Consider the following 21920-nt stretch of genomic DNA (forward strand, 5'->3'; position numbering starts at 1 on the left):
CCCCCTCCCCGGGCTGCGCGTCCGGCCCCGCGTGTCCCGGGTCCCGCCGTGGGAGCGCGGGTGCCTGTCACGGTACAGCCGCCGCGCCGCCCGGTGCGCGAAGTCCGGTAGGGGAAGGGGAGCGAGTTTGGGGAACAAGTTTACCCCGCTTCTGCAGCACCGGAGGGGCCCCAGGCTTGAGCTTCTGAGCAGGAGCGCTGCTCAACATAAAGCCAAGAAAGCAAGGCGGTTTGGGGCAACCGAAAATACCAAATCAGTGCTACAGGCTCAGACATCATACCTACTAAATGGGTAAATGTTGAGGCTCAACTCCCCATGGGACCGGCAGCAGAGCTGCAGCAATGAAATCGTGCCTCCCTCCATGCCCGCTCTGCCAGGGAGACCCTCTACACCCCTGTCCAGGGCCACCTTCTGAGTGACTTTATTCTGTTTTATTTCTGTGCCTGAGCCACATGCCATAGAAAACAGCTCACCAATGCCATGGCATCATGACAGCCTTTCCAGTAGCTGTCCTGACCCAAGGGAACCAGTGCTGAATCTGGGATGCAGCAGCTTCTCCCAGCAACATGGGGCTACAGGGACTGATCCGGTCCCAGGTGCCAGATTTACCAGTCTCCCTAAACTTGTCCCGCTCCAGAGTCGGTGGGGAGAGATGGGCACCCTGACAGGAATCTATACAACGGAGGTTTGAGATGAGCAAAGCAGGCATCTTCCAGCAACATACTCTTTTCCACAGCAGCCTTGGCTAGACTAGACACCTGACTACCAGAGTGCCTGCAGTTGAATAAGATGAATCCAACCCAAACAAAGTTTTAGAATTTGTTGAAGAGTTTGGTAGAGTTGGAAACTATTCATACATATTAGTAAAATTAAGTCTATTCTTTAGAAATAGGTAATTTGATTAGCATCTTGATGACCAATGACTAATTCCAGGTGGAATGACAAATCATGACTCTGATCATTTCTTACTTTTACTTCAATTTGAAGGTAAAATAACAACCACACAAGTATGAACATAAGACATACTGGCAGAAAGCCTTAAGACATTCTAAAATTATATCATACATATACTACTGTAAATATAGTTATTAATTTCTATAGTTGTTATCATATGCAGTTACTGGCTTAATAATCCAAGAGATTCTGAAAAACAACATTCAGTTTGCAAGAGCAAAGCCAGAAATCGTTTTCATCACTCCAGAAACAGAATCTCAACAGTATCTAAAATAACCCCTAACAAATAAAATGTTCTTGCAGTGTGCAAGGAAGGTCACTGGACTATGTCCATTTCAAGCCATGGAAGCAAAGAAAATTCCAGAGCTCTTAACGTCAAGAGATATTTTGAAATCTTCATGACTCCATAATGCACTGGCCACAAACCTTACAGCAAGATTACAGGCTGCCTTTTACCACATACTGAGTCAAGAATTTTAATGTGCGTGAATAATTTTCCGTGCCACAGCCAGCAACTCTAGCTCCTAATTTCAGCAGATCTGTGGATCAGGTGACATCACATCTCACAAAGTGGCCTCACTGCATCCCCACGCTCTCCGTCCTCCCACCAGCAGCACTCCTGCACATTCGGTGTTCACATCATCTTCACGTTGGCTCAACAGAGGCAGCTGAAGTGACATTCTGATACCCGTGACACTGCCAATGCCCCAGAGAGCAACAGTGCTCTGCCTCCATCACTTTCCCTTTGCCACACTGAATCCACTAAGCTGCCTAATCCAAAGCTTGCATTGATCCAGTTTATCAGGTTTTATGGGGGGTACGGGACAAAGCAGTAACAGGGCGGGAGACTGCGGCATCTGGGAAGGTGTGCCACAACCACAGCTCTCACCAGCTTCAGCCTGATTCTGCCACAACCATCTCCCACCGGCTCACAGGACTGGGGGTGACTTTGTCACCCTTAAACTCTTTCACCACTTAAAACTGAGATTGCTTCTCTCCCACTAGCACCACTATTTTTGCACTATCAGTCTTCAAGGCAGTTCAAAGAAAGAGGAATAAGCTACAGACCAATGAGCAGAGCAAGATGAAGGTGAAGTCTGGCAACTACACGCATACTTGGGCTATAAGGAGGCAACGATATTCCCCCATCATGGGTATGTCCGTATTGCTTGACACAGCAGTATGTCACACTGTCATGACTTGGCACAGACTGCCATCCGGGCAGTCGGCTGTCGACATCTCCAGAAACCCTGGATGAATGCCAGCTCTTACCCTAGTGCTGAGCAGTAAGCTTCTCCCTCCAAGGAAATGATTAACAAATCATACCCGCTAAGTCCCTCTACAAAACACTGGGTCTGGAGCAACAACTCCCCACAAAAATAAGGTATGGACCACACTAATAGTCAGTTTGCTTGACAGTGTGAGGGGGAGTGAGGGAAGCCCTCTTTTTTATGCACGAGGAGAAATCAAATTCGCCTCCGGTATGAGAAAGCAGTTCCTGCAACTGCAGGCTGCTTGGCAGGGTCTGGGGAGAGGTTTTCTTCCCTGCGGCACAATGACCCCAATCAACTCATCTGTTGTGTCTTACCTTTGGATGAAGTTGCGTCTCTCAGACTGTGGTGAGTTTGGACTCAGGCCTCCACTCTGAGTGGCCCACAGGTTCATGAGATGTCAAACATTACCACTCTTGCTGCACCTCCAGAATAACACTTCTTTCCATACAGTTCCAACATTTAATTTGGGAAACCAAAAATTTTAATCACCCTGCTTTCCAAAGTGCCTATTTCTGTAACAGTAGCAAGGCAGTGGCCAGCTCCAGGTGTGTGCTTATGCCATTTCCATCATTTAAGATGAAGCATACACCTTAAAGCTTTCTTGAGTCCAGAAGCTTTTATGTTTGGAGCCATCATGTAAGTTCTTACAAAAATTTCCCCTCTATTCCTCTGTTTTGAAACACTGAAAATCCATTTAACCCCTTCCTACCACAAAACATATATTAAGCTTAAATAACATAGATAAAACCTACTTTGGATACATAACATAATAATCAGTACGCCCTCACTGCAACAAATACTGTCATTTTTAAACTGATGAAACAAACCCTATACCTAAAGTTACAGATATATATAGGCTCTGGTGTATCAGTAAGACTGTGTTCCTGGGTCTCAGTGATCTTATTGCGTGTTTTACAAGTGGCTTCCAGAGTCAAAGTCTTCTGCACCTTTGATGACGCCTGTTGTTGACTACTCCACATGGATGCTTGCCCACCATTGCTGTCCTCGCCCAAAGCAGGCAGGGATTTGTATTCTGGCAAATGGCAGAGCTGCACTTTCCACAAGCAGCTTTAGGATGGGCTATAAAGGTGAAGAAAAAGGCTGCGAGGGTTGGCAGCACTTAGATATTCACATTTTAATTTGGCCAAATATTATGGATTTGCAGATGTGCAACTCCTAGCTACGATATAGCTAAGCAATCCAGAGCTTGAAGAGTATTTAACTACATATGGAGAGAAACATGGGAGTTTCAAAGCTCTGAGCAGATATCAATGCCATGTACAGCACTGATGGGAAAAAAACGAAAAGGAACCTGACAGTCAAACTTTGCCTACGTTTCAGCGTCATGACACTTAAAGATTCAATAGTCAGCTGTTTAGCCTACTAATTTCAGACTACACTAAGAACAAGAAGACTTCCAAGATATCAACATATTAAAAATAAGATGATACTGTTCTACAAGCGGCATAAATGTGAAAGAAAATTCAAGTCATTTATTAATGGCAATATATATGACTGCATTAAACAGGGGCATGATATTTGCCTTAATTAAAACAAAATTTAGTGCGATTAACTCTGGACAGAATATTATTTATAGCACGCTTTCTGTGGTAGGCACGGAATTAAAGCTGTTCTTTATTATTACAAATACGCGTCATGTCATTTTCTCAAGGAAACAAAGTAGGTTGTGTGCAACAGTGATGCTAAACTAACATTCCATAATGGCCCATTAATAGTCCTTGTAAATACAAGAACAAGATCAATCTCCTAGTAGAGGGAAAGTGTTAAAAATTGGAGCCCCAGGAAGAAAAGATTTATGTGGTACTGGAGACCTGGAAATGGCAGATTTTATCAGCTGATGTTGCCTGTGCTCTTGCAGTTAAAATGTCTCACTAAAGGTTTCCAGAGCTGAGCAAACCTTCCAGAAATGCTGAATCTTTAGGACTGGAAGTTCAGTCAGATAAGCAGTGTATAATTATTCAGTAGTCATATGAATTTATCTGAACCTATTTGAACAGAAAATGGGGCTGTTAATCTCACAAAATCAGGCCCTCGTGCACTTCACAGTATTGCTGATTTCAGTCTGCTTAGCAATATTTTCAGAAAAGCTTCTCATTGTGCTTTGATACATCACACCAGTACCCACATTTCCAAACTTTTATGTGTCGCTTTCAGTACTTTTATTCACTTCCCCCTGCACGTACCAGTAAGAGCTCAACAGAACACCCTCTAATCCTAAAGCAACCGCCCCTTTCTGCCTGCTCAGCAGCAGTACCCTTTCCAAGACGCATCCTTGTAAGTCCAGGCAAGCGTTAAGCAGGTTTGTAATACTCTACCAGAAAGTAGAGCTCTGGCTAAGTATAAACAACATGAACATATAAGAAGAAAGAAAAAAGTATTGGATCAAACCAAAGGCCCATCTATCGTGCCCTCAATGGCATCTCAAAGCAGATTCCTAAGACTGTCAGAATACATTACGCTATTTTCCTGCTATACTTTTTCCAACCTCTAGAAAATTGTGGCTCAGGGACTTGCTAACGAGCAGTTGAGGTTTTGTGTGTTACAGTAAATTTTAAGCATCACCAGCCTCCTGTGGCAGGGGGCCAACCAGCTGGCACCGTCCCTCTGTTACGGCTTTGAGGTGACTACCTGCTCCTGCATGTCCCCTCTCCCCACAGCACCAGGACAGTACAACAGTAGTACCTGGAAGATGGGTGTTATTCCCACACCAAGATGGTGAGTGCCATGGCAGCGTGACACCACAGGCACCAAGACACCACGCCGAGCCACAGAGCCATCTGCACGGCATCTCCTGCCCTCTGGCAGGGAAAGGGAAAGGCAACTCTCCTGGACGTGAACCACTCCTGGCGATGCGCAAATGGCTCCCGTACAACTACTTGACTGTGAGCAGCAGACCTGAGATGTAACACAAATAAACTCCTTGCTATTTAAAGCGATGTTGTTCACAGCTTCGCATCAAAGGCCCTGCGAGCATGTGACTCACAACCACAACAACATATGACTGGAAACCAAAAACAATAAAACCTGGTTTCAGTGGAATCTTCTAATGAAAGTTGCTGGTTTTGTTTTTTGGAAAACACAGCCAGAAAGACTTCTGAAATGCTGCAACAAGGTCAGAGGGGCATCAGCAATTGTCCTGAGGACACACGGTACAATGCACAGTTTTGACAGGAACATGACGATATTCAAATAAGCAACAAAACCAAACCCAGTATTTGCAACCATGATGACATTTGTTTTGCTATACCTTTTTCCCTTTCCCACTCCCCCAGGACAACAGAAAAACAAAGACAGATTAGTAGGATGGAGGTCAGAACACTACCTCTGGCAACACATCTACTGCTGAGACCAAAGTCAGTAAGGAGCAGCTTACAAGAAGACAGTGGTTTAAAGCAAATGAATCAAGTGTTTATATCTGAAACAAAAATTTCTCTACACTGAAAGAAAGCAATTTTTCGTGCATATAAGATGAGGAAGTCGGCAAAGCTGTCACGAGTTAAAGACAACCAGAATTACTAGAATTAACCATTCTCTGCTTCAGTGTACATCTTGACTTCAACCCTGTTAAAGAAGGGAAATAGGAGAATAAGTGAGAGAAGGCCAGAAAGGATACACTGCAAGATTGTGCTGAGTGACTCTGCCTGAAAATGAAACAACAAAGACTTGCCTGAAATATAAGAGATATCAGAGGTTGATGGGATTGTGCCAAGGACTGAAGAAATCCAATCACACTTACATGGAGAACTGTCACACATCTTACCTGCAGGGAGTAAATCAGAGAGGCAGATTTAAGAAAGACATCTACAAAGGCTTTTGACAAACGCTGCTATGTATGTTCATTCGCAGAATATTACCACTTACTGATATGTGTACAGAAGTAAATTCATCTACATTCAAGGCACCGGAGCTGAAAAACACCCTTATTCTTAAAATATGTATATTATATACCAAAAAACCCCCATCTTTCCTAACAGATTCACAGTCCAAGCAGAGTCAGAACCATTTTTACCTCCTGCCCTGCAACACTGACACAGCTGAGAGTTAACTTTATCCCACGTGGTGTCATAATTTTGTATATGTTGAATGCTTCATTACTTGTCATGGCACACAGCATAGGAAATGTAAGTGCCAAAGTTGCAGCACTTTTTAAAAGCAGGTCTAAACCTGCAGACAGGGATGATAGATTGATTAACTCCATGGTAATACAGGAGGGGATTTGCCCCTGCTGGCTTTGGCTATCCAAAAAGTGGGCTCCTGCTTTAAGAATCAATCCAGGCTATCCTTATGGACAAAGAAGAAAAAAAAGGCAGGCAGCTGCAGAGCAATTCACCTCAGATAAATTTCCATCATAACTGGGACCCCACCAGGAGGTGCCCCTCTCTCCCTGTCATCTTAAAACATAAAGATCATACACTATCTAATCGTGCACAGTCAAAGAAACTGAAGAAGAAACTGCACGCTAGTGATAGGAAACCCTTTGCCATCACAAGGACTTGGATACCACGGAGGACAACAACAGTTGTCCGTACTAGAGATCACTCTTCATTTATACCCCGGCGTGCACATTTGAAATAACAGGCCTAGGATTTAGGAAAGGGTCATACACTTAAGATGCGGTCATACCAACTGTACTGGTGTCACAGAGCAGAGACACATGGAAGTGTCTTGATACCCTCCTAAAAAAATGACCAAAGGGTCTTGGCTGTGTGCTGGCCTTGTGCAGTTTGATGGTATCTTAGCTAACAGCTTTTCACTCCCACCAAATGGATGAATGCCATCAAGTAAATTCTATGTTCAGCCATTAATTCAGTAATTCTAACATTAGGAAAGAAATGTTTATCTGTTATTCTGGGTTGTTTTTCCACACAAACCAGTGCAGTTTGCAGCAAAAGAGCATGACAGCTGTAACAGTAAGGGAAGGCTTATTTTGTTTATGGCAAGGGTAGCAAGAATATGGATTACAAACTCTAGCATTGAAACATACCTTCTAAAGCTCTTACACTGTTAAAACTCATTATCTATTTTATCTAATTTTAGTTTGTATCATCTCCTCTTAATCCACTCACACAACTTTCTGTCAGGCACTAAGGTAGAGTAAATCAAACCACATCTTGAACAAACATGACTGAAAATCGGTTCTGCCTGATGTAAGTACATTTACTCTTTTTTCCTTTGCTTGCATTTTGACAACATGTTCTTATTTACTAATATCATACATTATTTTATTAAAACTAGCAGTGGTATTATTTATGCAAATAGAAGCAACTGAGCGAGCAAGAAGTGACACGGTGCCACTTACTTACCCTACTGCTGTCTTGTCTGTAGCCTCACCTGTTAATCGTTGCCTGCTGGGAGACTGCCTAAGTAAATACCGCTTTGTAATCACAATGACTGCATTTGAGTTTAAGATCTTGCGGAAATGCCTTTCTTTCTACACTCTCCCATGAGAGAAGGAACAAACTTAAACACTTTTGGCTCCCTTCATGCATTACTCTAGCCTCCACCAAAAGCGGGAAAAGACAAAGGGCTTTGTAAGAGCTGTAATGCTTGAATGGGAGCCAAATTCTGGGAAGCATCAGCGTGGGTCAGATGAAGGGATCAGCTGCAGGCTGGAAGCCAATGGTGGCATGCTGCCAGCGGCACTACACATACAATACCAGCGCTCTGCCAACAGCTGGAGGGATGGTCTACAGAGAAGACAGCAGATCAGGTATTGACCCTGCTCAGATTCATAAAACCTTCAAGCATAGCTTCCCAGGAGAACATTTTGGTCCAGCTTTTGGCCTTTTGCTCTGCAAAATGCACCTGGCAAAGCACAGACCTGCTACACAGGGTGTCCACCCTTTGAGTCTTGAAAAGTCTGGGTGTGAGATACCACTGTTTTTGTTTATACAGGCTTGATCCTTTCGTTCCCATTTGTTGTCCGTGTGTGTTTGAAGCGACTGATGTGATTAAGCTGTCATTTGCCAGCACTTCGCACAACCCCCCTGATAATTTCCTGGCCACCTGGCAGTGGGACACTGTCACCTCACTGCTGAAGAGTCAGTGCTCATTTGCAGCAAACATATTGGCACAAAACTCATCATTTTTACACAGAGATCAAAGTATTATTAGTCAAATAAATATCATCAGAAATCAATGCAGAATTGTATACTTCACTGAGGAGGAAAGACACACAGGATACCCACAAACCTGATTTTTCTAAGGTACCTATCCCCACAGTATTTGCAACCATATAAAGTATGCATGTCTGTGAAATTATCTGTACATCTGTTTATGGCCATACAAGAACTTGCCAGACCTGTGATCATTTGCACACTTCAGTATGTTCAAATGGAACCAATAAAACATTGTTCTCAAGAAGCAAAAACTGCCGTGCAATTCCCCAAATCTTATTTGTTTCTTTCATAGCAGGCTTGATAGGTCTTTGTAAAACCAGCCAAAATTTCTCCAGTCATAAGAATTGACATGATTGCTAAATATATTCCAAAGATTTTCTGGCACTTTCGTGGCTATCTGTTCTGTGTATTTCCTATGCTCTTAACTGTTCAAAGAATACTAGTTGTTCCTCATTTTCCAGAACTTTCTGGACAATATTTTTTTGTTTTTGCCAAGCAGGAGATTAAAAAGACGATCCACTCTTTAAAGGTGTTAGATCAAACCAATCCCTACAGTAGCTCTCTCAAATCCAGCAGTGCTATTGAATTGTGGTGGGTTCACCATTGTGACGAATTAGCACATCTGCTTTTAACGTACTGACCTTGCAGTGCAAAATTAATATGACACTACTTTTGCATTGTCACGATGCTATTATTATTGAGTTTATATTCCCAGTTTTTAGATAATTTTTTTTAGTACAGGTAACAGCAATATGTGGGCAAAAGTCAACCAAAATCTTCCCCAGATCCAACCATACAGAAATACAAAGGAAACCTTTGGTAAACTTTGTCTTATGTTGGGATTATAGCTGCTTTCACTACTGGAAAAGACCATACTCATTCATCTGCCACCCAGGCTATATAACTACTAATGGAAATAGTTTTAAATATGGTGCAACAGGACGTGGTAGCCTAATTAGAGTGTGTCCACCTGTTCAGCTCGTATCAGGGGGCAGGACTCTTATCAGCTATGTTAAAAAAACAGCCTCAGATATATTTTCAGGTGAAGCTTTAATCTTAGTGTTTACTGTGTTTGAAACCCATGTTTTCAGCATGTTTCTGCCTCCAGAAGATCTTAACATGCCCACTTAGTCATGAGATGGATGATAAAAGTACAGTATAGGAAACAAACAAAAAAGGAGACTCTTGGAGGCCGATTTCCCAGTTCTACATATTTTCCTAAAGTCATAAATTTACAGAATCAGTCCCTGCCCTTCTAGGGAGTTTGAAGAAGGGTAAGATAACCGAAGTCCAGTTAAGTACTGAAGAGGATCCATCCAAAGGGGCAATCTCATTACAGTGTGGCATTACCATATGACTGGGGAGGCTTTTTAGTCCTGTGCAGCTTTTAGGAGCAAATTATTCCTATGATTAACTCCTGAAGTCTCATTTGTCAGCAGCTTTGACTGCTGATGTGATATAACAGTGCTAGTACAAGTCAGACTCACTCTGGGTGTATTTCATTGAAATGATATTTATCTGTTAGCTTGTTTGTGCTACTCATAACCAAAGTATCTAAACATCTCATAAACAGCAGTGAACTCAGTTTAATTTGCCAGGGAAAAATACAGCCGCACTCCCCACTAAAAGCAAATGCCCTAACAAAGTCAATGAGCAGTGCATTTTAAGAAAAAAAAAAAAAAAAGCAATGTTTTCTGCAGGAGTTCAGTAGGCATCCCCTGGTATATCACATTCTACGTGGACAAGAAACTCAGCGCACAACCCCTACATGAGTGAGTGGTCCCCCAGGACAGACACAGCCTCAAAAGAAACAAGCTCAAAAAAGCTTGATCCCAAAGAGAATTGCCCTGGGCTGGAATATAGTAAAATTCCTTCGTTGGCATTGATTTACTGCAAGATAGCAGGTGGTATCAAAGGATCAGAACATTTAATTTCTTGTCAAGGAAAGCGAGATGAACGTGCATTCCCATGGAGGAGGAAATTCCAACACATCTGAAGAGTTTCAGATCCTGACCCTTGCTTCAGGGATGGTGCATACGCTGTATACCAAATATATATCTTTCTCTCTTGTATTTTAAAGAAACACTGTGAGCAAGAGCCAGCAGACAGGCTTGCCCCTCTCCCTAGAGAATTCCTCTCTTACTGGGTTGAAGAGTGAAATTCTTTAATTTTCTCTTCCATACTGTTTTGAGCAGTGGCCCAGACCCAGAAACGTTATCATTATAGTGAACATGCACGCAAACATGTTCAGCATACTCCCACCATGCCTTCTTTTCAGGACTTAGGAGGAGTTTAATCACTTCCCTAACCAAATTGCAGCTGCTCCAAACTGCCTGGGCACTAACATGTCTGCTGCTTTCAACATGGAGCCACTGGTCGACTTTGAGTGCTTCCAGCCCCGCTGCTAAAGAGCCACCCTCCAAATCTCACCCAGTGACTTAGGCACCCATATCCCACCTCAATTCCAGTTTAGACGGAACTGAGACAACACGACTTTTGCGCTTTTTTAGTTTGATAAATTAAAACTACTCCTGAGATCAGCGTGTGCGCCAGGATCAGATTGTGCTGCATGTCTCCGCAAGCATGATCACTGAACAGACTAAATCTAAGCTAAGATCACCTCAAATGAGGAGCTGCCTCTTCCTTGTAGCTCTGAGGGGCATTCTGCCATTTCCCTGTAATTTCAGAATTCTCAGGGACCAGGTTTGCATTCTGGCAGGGCCACTGTAAGAGTTATACCTGTCGGTGACTCCAGAATTCCTCTCAGCTGGATTCAGCACTGCCGAAAAAGGTGTGCTAACTTTTATCAAAAGTACATTTCCATGTGGAGGAAGTTGTGTCCCTAAATGCAAAAAAACAGCGCTACTGCAGAGCAGGCTGTAAAAGAAATTATTCACCTTTGGAAAGCGTCTGGATGTCAGTCATACCGCTTTATGCGAATTACCTATTTTGCAAGTTTTTTTAGAAAGCATAACACGTGCACTTTGCAATGGTTTAAAATATTATCATAGAGTACTGTTGAAAAAAATATCTGTGATAGTAAGGATGAGGATAATTTTCTTCTCATTGTGTGCAGACTTCAACAGTATTGAGCTGCAGCATGACAGAGAGCATCCCAAGGCACCCTTCCCCAAGCCACGGTGTCTGCGCAACCAAACCGGTCCAGCTTTCCCTTTTGTTTTTTTGTTTGGGTTCTCCAGTCACTTTTGACTCTGTTTGAAATCCCAAGGTCTTCTAGTCGTTCTAACACAATTCAATGGCTTTAGGTTTGGGTTTCATTCTTAAAACTAAAAGTTATTGCATCGTTTATGCCGGCAAAAGTCTGTGCCTGGGCCTGATTAGCAAGTCCTCAGGAAGGTGCTGTCTCCACTGGGGTTTGGCCTGGACCCATTTAACTTTTATTGAAGTATCACCTACACACATGCTCCCATGAGACAGTGATGAACCTGCTCCAGGAAAGGGGAGAGGGCAGAGGAAGGCAAAGTTCCATGTTGCTTTTTGTCTCTGCTTTCACATTGATAGTGTAAATATTGTTGAGACATTACCAACACCGACCCTTCTGACAGAGAAACGTTATCAGATTAAGCCTCAAAGTTAACCTCGTTTTACAAACAGGTAGAGAGGAAAAACACAGTAAGCTTTTAAAAACCCAACCCCACTATTTAAAGTTACACACTAAATTCTAGGGATAAATTCTGGCTGCCATATTGGAACAGAAAGGACACAGTCACCGCAGAGTGTCTCCTCAGACTTTAGATAGCTTGGAGATGTCCTTAGGAGTAAGTCAGGCCTTTTGAGAGCTCATCTTTGAGAGTTGCCTGCCCACGATTCGTGGAGGTGGAAATGACACACGCAGGGAAATGACACATGGACATGTAGGAGAAGTGGCCACACCTGTCTTAGCAACTACAGTGATCCAGGGAAGTTCTCTGGCCCTGAAGGCAAGGTGACAGCACAGCTAAACTGCTTTCTCATCCCTAAAACGGGGTAGTCTTGTCCGAACAGCCTCTCTCTGTTCTGGTCATCTCAGACAAGTGTCACCTCTTGGAAGCTTACCATTTACAAAAGTCTTAGCTTTTATTTCATTTGTTGTTTCATTTATTCTTTGGGATTACTTTTTAAGGATGTTGCTAGACCTCGTGAGTCCAAATCACTTGGGATAAAAGGATCAATGGGCCAAATGGGAATGACCATTTGGAGATGTTCAAAACCACGTCAGCTACAAACTAATTTTTCATTATTAAAAAAGTGAAGGTCTAAATTAAAAAAAAAAATCAAAAGAAGGAAAATGGATGATTATGTTGACTTGAATGTAGATTATGAGCCAGGAATTTTAACACAAAAAAAATGGTAAGTGAAGCAAAAGGATGTGTATCTATGGTAAACAGGACTAACAATAGTCAGAAGGACACTTTGAACATAAAGGGAGCAAAAGGAATCCTAACAGTGGAATTGGAAATCATAAAATTGCCAAAAATAGTCCAGAAAAGGCAGAAGTGTTCAATAAATAACTGCTGTATATTTGGCCAAGGATCAGATGATGTGATCATTTCATAAGAAAATCATGAAACAATTTTCACACCAACAGTGCATCAGAAGGACGTCAAATAAGAGCTACTGATTTGACATATTTATAACACTAAGCCTCAAAACTAGCTTATGAGAGTTTAAAAGGAGCTACACGGAAACCCCTCCAGACCATCAGTGTTGATTCTTCAGTAACTCTTGTAATACCGGGGAAGTTCCAGAAGACAAGAAAAAGTAACGCAACACCAGTATTAAAAAAAAAATATTAAGAGAGAATAAATGGTACAACTCAGGTAATTATAAGATTGTCAGACTGACTAACATGAATCCCAGGCAAAATAAAGGAATGGCTGATACAGGACCCAATTAATAAGGAATAAAAGAGAGGCAGTATAATTATCGTCACTCTGCGGGGGTTTTTGGCAAATAGATCCTGTCAAACTAACTTGATATCTTTCTCTGATGAGATTACAAATTGGCTGATAGAGGTAATGGTATCGCTATATTTGGACTTCTGCAAGACATATTATGCAGTCAGTACCATATATTGCAAAAAACGTTGATTAAAAATGCTATGAATCAACACTGCACACATTAAATGGATTTAAACTGGCAAGCAGTTACATACCAGAACGCCACTGTAAAGATGTGTGTTTTTCGTGAGGTTCAGTGGGGATCCAGTCTCGGTCCTACATCAGTTAACTTTTTTGCCTGAGATGCGGAAGGAAGCGTAAAGTCATCCTTGATGAAAACTGTAGATAACACAAAGATTGGGTGAGAAGTATATAATTAGGATGATAAATGACTGACACAGAGGGATTTATGGTGCTTTATGATGCATCAGAGGCGATGTATGATGTTACTGCACATCAAAAAATACACACACGCTTTCTCCCACATATACATAGACCAGCAGGAAGACTCATGAAATGGGGAACAAAAAAGCAAACATTCAATGCTTAGCCAAATTTTACCACATGGCAAGGTGGACAGAAGAAAATGACATAGTATCAAGACCAGCTGGTAGTCACATGTATAGAAACAAAGGAAGGAGGGCATCTCTGGGGACTCAGTTTGGAGAAACAGTGTCCCTTATGAATATGAGATCTCATGCAAGCAGGAACATAACTCTCAGGAAGGAACATGTGTTCTCAGTTCAGTTCTGTGGCCAAAAAAGGAGCTCCAGATCTCCCAAAAAGATGAGGAGCTGGTCCTGCTTTTGCACTGAACATTGATGTAATCATGACTGGAATATCATGTCCTGGAAAGGACATTGATAACTGAGAGGGATCAAAGCCACAATGAGAAAGATTAAAGAACAAGGGGAAGCATCTGTTAGTAACACTGCGGGAACTCGATCGATTTAGTTAATGAAAGAAAAGGTTAAAAGGTAATTTTATGAGTTTGTAAGTACCTACGAGGGAATACAACTTTGCCAATGGGTTATGCAGTTCAGCAGACAAAGAAAAGCAAGTAGATGAAAGTTAAGGCTGGAGATATTTACAATGGAAATGAAATGCAAAATCTGGTTTTGGTAGAAAACAGTCTTTGAAGCACATTTTCTGGCAACGGCAATTTTTAAACAAACACTGAATGTTGCTCAAAAGCCAATATTCTAGATCAAACACAAATCAGCTTAGGAGAGTCCTACAGCCTGTGATATACAAGAGGTCAGACGGTAGGACCTACTTCTGCCCTTGCTACCTATCTATGGGGTAAAACTGAGTATAACTGTCACAGGGGTGTCTCCCTGAGTCTGCAGAGTCTGAAATAAGAAATCAAAGAGGTCAGCACTGCCACCAGGCTCAGTAACGTTAGCACCAAGGCTTGCTGAGCTGGAGTGCCCAGTGCAACATCAGCAGAGGCTGTAAATCTGATAGTAGGAAAGAGAGAAGCAGACGACCATGCTCCTGCTGTTGAAGCAGTGAGCTGCTGGAGGCCAGTGACCTACCACCCCAAGGAGGCGATATAGAGTACTGGGGAAGGGAATAAAGCTATAGAATGGGATTCAACGATTCCTAAGACACCAAGATGGTTTAGCCCTCCCTAGAAAGTGATGCCACAATGGGGCGCTCACCCTTACAAAATCCCTTACAAGAACTGTGAATTCTGGATGCTAAATCCTATGTTCTTACTACCAATACTACCCTCATAGCCCAGGTATATAAGGAAGGGAAAACACTATTAGCCCTGTGAGAATAACATGCAGCAGATAAACAAAGAGGAAGAAATCAAAACCGGTCTATAAATTAAGAAAACTTTTTTTTTTTATCTATTATCAAAAGGTACATGCACAGAAACATACAGAATTATGTTTGTAGAAAGGTTGTGGACACAGGAGTCACGGGAAGAGAAACAAAGAAGCAGTACGAGGAGTAATTCTTAATAGAAGCAGTTTGTAATAAAAGGAAAAGCCATATCTAAGACTGTGTTGTGTGGTATATAATTCAAGATTTAATCTAAATGCACCAATTTCCTTCACAAAACAATAGGTGATATTCTAAACTGTCAAATTACACGGAGGAAAAATATTATCTGCCACCCACTGCTTCCTGCGTTTTGATAGTTAAAAACCTTCACTTAACTTGCAGAGTGCTTTAATTTGAGCCTTATGTTTTCAATTTCGCTCGGATCAAGCTCCTCATCTCCCTGAATTCTCCATAGATTCGAGGTTGGCATGAGAATAACAGAGGCAATCACTCGTTGTTAACAATGGCAAATACAAAATAAGCAGGAAAGACACACTCCTTGCCAGGCCTTGTAATTACAAATTTGGCTTGGTTCATGCAAGTTCAACTCAATCCAGATTTTTCTGTAAATGTCGAGGGTCCAAATTCAACAGAGAAATGTTGCTGGAATTGCACAAAGGATGAATTTAACCCAGACAGCTTAATGCCTGCGTGTTTCTTCTGTGCATGTCTCCGTTTGGTTTTGTCATGCAGGAAGTGAATGCACAGATTATAAACCATCAACAAAAGCATTTTATGAGAAGCAGCTGGAAAATTTTGCCAATTCCAAATACATTGCAGGTATGGGTCTTTTCAGTCAACATGTGGACTCTTGCCATGCCCCAGAGAAAGCCTCCCCTCCCCTTGCCACTCAGCGGGATGGCTAATGTGAGCAAAATGATCACTGAACTGGTGTGCATGAGGAAGAATTTGATTCAAAAGTAGGTGATGGATACCCCCCCAAAAAGGGACATTTCCAGAGCAGTACCAGACTCCAGAAACATGCAGAGGATAAGGTTAGCCAGAGGAGTCCTCCAGCCCACAAGTGGGAGATGACAGATGACCTTTTCCAGCTTCAACTCAGGATGTTTGGTGTTGCAAATGCTTAGGTGCAAGCAAAAACACAGCCAAGATACAAGCATACAAAGTGAATATAGGGTAAAACCAACTAGTCTTTATCGATCAGAAAAAGGCAAAGCCAACTTTAGCTATGTTAAATTTGCCTACACCTTTTCTAGGCTTGCACATTGCGTGAGTATAAGCTTATACATTCACTCTTTAGCACAAACAGTGTAAGATTTCTGCTGGATGGACCCTGATTCCCTCCCTTGCAAAAGCTAGTTCTTTAGGCTTTTTCAGATCGTTTTTGACATCTTTACTCTTCATCTTCGACCAAGCAGAAAAAGAAATTAGTTCAACTTTTTTTTATTTGTAGCACTCATGCATTTGGTAGAAAGAAACTGCATTTTTTTTCTAGCCCAATCAAGGATATAAATTACCTCTTGGCTGAGAATTTTACAAAATCAATTAACGAATAATTATTTTTTGACTAATAGTACTGTCTCTTAAATTCTTGAGGCAGAGGTAAGCAAGGCTATGATATTTAAGGAAGTGATCAATTTCCACAGTATTAACTGGTAATTCAAAGGTGTGGTTCAGCTCCTTCATAATCTGGACAGGTTTGTTAATGCTCTGAGAGTCTGAGGACTGATTGGACTCTACATGCTAGTTTCTTCTTAGAACATACGTGGTCCTCAGTCAAAATTCTATTGCATTCAAACTTTGGAGAATTTCTTTATCAGTCATTTTTTAGGCTAAAAGCGTCTATAAACTTCTTTGCGGTCTGTTAAGTCTTAGAAAATATGAATGTGAAACAGGGAGGTAACTTTCTTTTTTGTTTTGGCAGCATATGAATCTCCTCATTTTAGTTCAACATGGGTTAGTCAGACCTTCTCCCCTGTTTTTTAGGAAGGGAGTGATTTTGGGTAAGTCATATCCTTCAGGTCTCTTGCTAAACCAAAGGCTGGGGAGCTGCAGATAAAGCTATAGTCTCTCCATAGGAGAAGTATCACTGCTCATATAGCTCTACTGAGCTCCCCTATGGTGATGCTACCCTAGGACCTCATTATCCACCTGTGACTGAAAGCGGCCCTGTACCGAGGCAGATGATAAGCCAACATAACAGATTTCAGAGGCCGCAATCTCAAAAAACAGGGTAGTGAGTGCACGGACAGCTCCATCAATAGTCATTACGATGAGGGTACCTAACTGATTCTGGGAAATTATATTCAAATATTTAAACAAGACTCTTACCATCCATAATGACCATAAAAAACCCTACAATGAAGCACTACCCACTTGTAATTGCTGATTATATGCTGGGGTTTTCAACTGAGGCTTTTTCCTTATTTGCCTTATTATGACAAAATTGGGCAGAGATAGTTAATATAATGCATACAAAAAAATTAGATCTCGCACAGAGCAATCTGTACTTTCCTTCTTCATTTCTAGGTTTATTAGAGATAACACTAAGCAATTTCGTGTTAAGGCAGAGTGAGGCGTAATTGAATACATTTTCTCTCATGTTGTGTATTGTTTTACATAGCAAAAATACGAAGAACAGGTTTTCATTGAACAAAAATAAGGATCACTTCATTAACATCTTAAAGCCATTGCCAAGCACAGAGGCATATGTGCACCTGCTCAAATTCTCTGATTTTTTTTTTTCCTCCTCATAGCTCGGACACCCACATAGTTAAGAAATAGCTTGGAAAACAGCTATGCTTGCAAAACATCTCCCCTTCCAGGACAGAGAGCTATTTACATTACAGCAATGTTTACCCAAAGTTCTGTGACACTTCATTAAGACATACAGCGCATGAGCAGTGGTATCCTGCCATCTACCTGCGAGCTGAATGAAGACAAGGCTGTGGTCCTGGTGCTGCAGGAACCCACTTTTTCTCTTACCTTTACGTGCTGGGTGTCCCCCTCAACATATTGTCAGTAGTTGACCTTTGAAGGCAGCCTACAAGAACAGGGAGGAGGTGGGTTTAGGATTTTTATATATGCTTGCTCCCAGTCCTTGCCTAAACAGTCTCCATGTTCTGTCTGAGAGACATGTGGAGTGGGAGGCTATGGTAGACACCGCAGGGTCCCCATGTGCTTTCTTCCCTGGACTGAATGTTAGACTCTTAATCAACTTCTTAACGACAACAGTTGGGTTCCAAGGTTGAAACTGGCAGCCTGCAGGCTCTTTCTGTTGCACAACAGTATCTGCAGGACAGATGTGTTTGGCTCATATTTTTACTGAGTGTTCATGAGCTGTTTGCTGGATGGTAGCCCAGTGTGCCTCCAGGTTCAGCTCAAACAAAGGAGAGAAATGGGGTGCTTCAGCAATGTCTGCAGAAAAATGCATGAATGGCCAAATCCTCAGCATGAGAAGAGAGAACACACACGCATTTGGTCTTAATCAACGTGTTTCCTTTGGGAGCTCTCTGAAACACTGTCTTAGCTGTCCCCTATCTACTTTGACCCCAACCAAGTGGCTGGAGAGCAGAAACCTGCAAACCAAAAAAGGTCTCTGTGAAGCATGGGCCAAGCCTGACAGCGAGTGCAGCCCCTGTTCTCTGGGTAGCCCTTTCCAAGAGCAAGCGAAGAGGTGCAGGCAGAAAGGAGGGAAGTACAGGTGCTGCTTCCCTCCAGTCACTACTCATGAGCTCATGAGAAGAGGAAAGGAAAGTTCACCCTCACAAGGGCTGCAGTAACTTGTTTTTCCTTCCTCCTGACTTGAGAAAGGAGGATCTGTGCCTGAGAAGAAAGGCTGAGACAAAATGGGCAGTGTTTGTATGTGGATGAATGATAAATAGACACCTTCCCTCTTCAGGAGAGGCGGTTGTTTTGCAAGCGTGTACTAAGTGTCTTCACTGACAAAACAATAATTTGAAAGGGATTCTCAAGTGCCATAACTAGATGTGCACTGTGTGTGCATCTTCCTGAGCTATCTCAGCTGGTTTCCAGCCTCTTGTCTACCTGTTCTTCTTGATCTCTCTCACCTTTAGCTGCATAAACAAACATGCTTTGCCAGACACTGAGCGTGATTTCACTTCAGGGAAACATTTCTCATGTGCTTCCTATTGATTCTGTGGAGAAAAAGAAGAAGCTCCATATTATTTAGTATCCATGCACTGAAAGAGTAACTGAATTCTTCTTACAAGTATAATTTTAGAAGAACAAGTATTCTGAAGGCTGGATAAAACTCTATTGTTTAAATTATTTAAACACTAATGGATTAGCATACCAGTATTGTCTGCATTTGTAACATATAGGGAAAAACTAGTACATTTGGCAGTAAAATGTTTTAGTAAGCTGCTAATAAAAAATAAATTAGCATAATGTAGTCATTCTAATTTAATGATCTTCAGCTTTTTATGATATACCGCAGAGTAAGCAAGCTTCTTTTGTTGCTTACACATACACATTTTATATGTATAAATATATTTGACATCAGTTTATATGCACAGCTATGTTCTTTCCTAAGGATTAATACATCAAATGATATTGAAATTATATTTGGCTCCAAAAAAATCCTGCTGGGATATTCACCAACTAAATGAGTTCATTCAGAACTATTAGTGATCATTTTCAAACAGGAGTTACAGAAATAAGGGAATACGCATATTTTGTGTGATTAATCGGGACATTTTATCCGCCAATGCTTCTTAGAATAGCTAATTGGTTTTCCAGCATCTGTGCATGGTAGATCTTGGTTAGCTGTGCATTAACAAAGGGCAACTCACTGACCCTGCACAGTCAGACATCATTATTTTCAATCAGACCCGTCAGTTTCTAGGGTAAATTACAAACCCATCGAATATTTCTGTTTGTTGTGCCAGTCAGGGAGCTCATACATTTGACCCAAATGGAACCTTGCTGGCTTTCTGGCATTAAGAGATAAAAACTGAATTGAATTTCTTGTTTGTTTGATGGTGTCTTTTAGAAAAAATGCCAGCTGCCTTTTTGTTTGGAAAGTCTCTTTTTTTTCTTTTTTCTTTTTTCTTTTTTTTTTGCTTAAAGTGAGAAGAAAATACACCTCTGATAATACCTGTGAGTATCGCCCTACCTCTCAAACAGATACCACTAGAAAGGACAAACTTAGCCTTGACCAGCTGACATATGTTAAATACAGTGTTGCTCTAATCACCTCTTTAAAACTTGGTATTGAGTGAAGTAAGTCAGGAATAGATTCTGGTATGGAGCAGGCACGTCTGCCTGTAAAAGTGTGTGAAGTTGTCCCTTCCTCTTTCAGTTACAGTTATCCTGGTATTCTGGCTCAAATAGGTAGAAGTAAGTGGGATTGTCTATGCTTCATCTCTTCCCAGGAATAAACAAGCAGAGGAAATGAAAACAGCCTTTAAAATCATTCGAGTCAACAGCAAACCTCCTCTTTCCCTCCCTTTTCCCACTTTCCCCTCATTTCCTCTCTCAAATAATAAGCAGAGAAGAAATGCTGGTGAAGGCAGCTATTTGTTAGGCAAGAAATGACCAAAATCTTCTGTTTATAATGCTATGAAATAAAAATAATAGTAATCATGTGTTAAGAGTCATCTATTTTTCCTCAAGCACCTGCTATGTTTTTTTCAACACTTGGTTTAAAGTACTTACAGATTATCTTTGAGCATACCAAGTAACCTTTGGAGACAAAATGCTACAGTATGAGGAAGATGATGGTGGTCAGCAATCAGAAGTCCAGGAGCATCCAAGTCAAGGTTTTGCTCTGTCAGCTCAGGCAGGTGCAAGGCGTCCCCTTCACTTTCTCCCATTTCACGGTCAGCGTGATGCAGGCATTTATGGCAAGGTGCAGTGTCTGTGTTCCCAGGAGTCAGGACACCATCATGCTTGCTATTTATGGACCCCTGAGAACAGGAGAATCAGAAACCTGAACTTTGAGTTCTCAGTCAAAAAACAGACAGCAAAGTATTTTGACTGTTTGTGGATGCCTCAGCCATGAGGTTAGGTGCAGCCACGTGCTGCTGCCATCTCTCCCTTTAGCATCACAGAGAGATCTACGTAACATGCCAGGGAAAGGAAAGACATATCATCAGCACCGTAACCTATGTAGACACCACTGAGATGTCTGTGCTGCAGAAGCCTTGTCCCAGCCATGCAGCGATCAACAAAGGCCACGGAGTTCCTACACCCGCCATGGAGAAAGGTAGACGCACCTCTGCGGACAGTCAGGGCCATCCAAGTTAAAGGTTCACCTCTCTCCACCGACTTTATAAAGAAGTTAGCCTTGAGGTTGTCATCTTCCAGCTTCAGGCAGAATTTAAGAACACTGGATCACACAGCTTATTGTTCTAATAAACCAATACTCCCCTCTCCTTCACACTCTTCATTGAGGTATGTTGAAGATGAGCCACCTCTGAGCTTGACACAAGGCCTCTTATGCCAGGGCGACCTCTTCCAGGGCTTTTAAAATGTTTAAGTTTCTCCAGAGCCTGCCTTCTCAGTGTAGCCCAGGAGAAGATGCTGCATTAGTGATGGATATTATTGGCTGTAATATCAATGAATGAGAGCAAAAGGCCAGATCCAACAGTTTCCCAGGAGACAAGATGGCCCCATTACCTGGGCAGTAGGCTGGGGTTTAGGACAGCTGGTCTTCCCTCCCCATTTCGCCACAAACCTCTTCTGCACCCTTAAGCAAGCTGCTTGATCCAAATCAAAGGAGTTTGACTTCCCTGTTTTCAGGTTCCCATTGGTAAAATGAGAGTCGTGGCTCTTTTCCACTTCAGAGGGAT

The sequence above is a fragment of the Charadrius vociferus genome, unplaced genomic scaffold (genome assembly GCF_000708025.1).
Source record: "Charadrius vociferus isolate BGI_N301 unplaced genomic scaffold, ASM70802v2 scaffold262, whole genome shotgun sequence".
Taxonomy (NCBI): domain Eukaryota; kingdom Metazoa; phylum Chordata; class Aves; order Charadriiformes; family Charadriidae; genus Charadrius; species Charadrius vociferus.